The 1,479-nt window shown below is 39.7% G+C and overlaps 1 pseudogene; it reads right to left on the reverse strand.

The window, feature by feature from the left end:
- Positions 1-300: 300 nt before the first annotated feature.
- LOC125352321 lies at positions 301-1,098 on the reverse strand (annotated as a pseudogene).
- Positions 1,099-1,479: the final 381 nt, after the last annotated feature.

The following is a 1,479-nucleotide window of genomic DNA, read 5'->3' on the forward strand; positions in this document are numbered from 1 at the left end:
ACACAGATATTGTATAATTGACTCTGAAACTATATCAGCTATTATCTTAGGGCATTGAAGCATCAAAACTGATGCCATTTATTAGGGATACTCAGGAAAACCTGACCAAGGAAATTACGGCCTTCTGACAAGACAACAGAATTCCTTTATCATTTACCAACCTATTGTGAAACATAAAGTAGAAGTAACTATCTCCGTTCTCTTCTTTTTTCCAGTGGAATTCTTTATTGCATTATTGGATCATCACAAATTGATATCAGGATCCTGGATGGTGTTTCTGAAGCTGGATTAACTTAGATTTTATTCATCAACCTGTTGAACTGTTCCTTTTTCAGAAATATAGATGCCATCCAAAATGGTTCTGATATCCTTGTTTTTAACTGTTGGTGCTTGCTGAATCAAAGCAATTGGAAACAAGTTCAATATCATTCCTTTCTAGAAATAATGCATTAACTTCAAGGATTAACACTGCTGATGTATTTCTCACCCAAGAAGTTTCAGGTTTCAAATAGAGACCCATTCTCCTGAAAAACAACATTGATGGGGAAGTGAGCATATGCAGACCGCCTCTTGTAGCCAAAGCTCAGTATAACACACTTGATCATGTTCTATACTGACTACAAAGAGTGTGCACAGTGGCTATTTCCTGTTTTCCTCTGTTTTGTCACCATTTGTCAACCCAATCAACCCAAATCATCTTTTTTTTTTTTTTTTTGGCCAGTCCTGGGGCTTGAACTCAGGGCCTGAGCACTGTCCTTGGCTTCTTCTTGCTCAAGGCTAGCACTCTGCCACTTGAGCCACAGCGTCACTTCTGGCCATTTTCTGTATATGTGGTGCTGGGGAATCGAACCCAGGGCCTCATGTATACGAGGCAAACACTCTTGCCACTAGGCCATATCCCCAGCCCCCCAAATCATCTTTTTCTTTCCAAGGAGACTGAGTTCTATGTTGACGTGATTGATGTGGTTGAAATCCTTCTGGAGGAAGGATTCCACATTGGGGGGCAGGGCTGTCCTTCATGATCACCATGTGTCCTTTCAGAGTGATGTCAACATTTTCTGGAATATCGACAGTCTGATTGCTCAGAATAATCTTCATTCTCACAGTAGATGGGGCAAAGAGCTCTCCTTTCTTTTTGAGACTTAAACATCTTTTCCTAGAATTCAATGGCCCACTGAGACATTTCCTGTTTCATCAGCACTTCAGGAAAATCCTGTTATCACTCAGCTATCAGAGGCACTGTGACTTAGTCATTCATTCTATCTCATCCATTCAGATTATTTATTGAGCTCTGATCTATGCCAGTCCCTCTTAGCATTTCATTTCCAAGATGTCAGGTTTATTATTGTGTTTTGTTTGAAACTGAGTATATAAGAATGCCAGGAAGTTCATATTTTGAAGTACCCAATAGTGAACAAAATCTTTCTGTTTATGTGGCCCTTTGAACATCTATTCTTTGTGACAAATCCTGGAAGAAGA

The sequence above is a fragment of the Perognathus longimembris genome, chromosome 6 (assembly GCF_023159225.1).
Source record: "Perognathus longimembris pacificus isolate PPM17 chromosome 6, ASM2315922v1, whole genome shotgun sequence".
Taxonomy (NCBI): domain Eukaryota; kingdom Metazoa; phylum Chordata; class Mammalia; order Rodentia; family Heteromyidae; genus Perognathus; species Perognathus longimembris.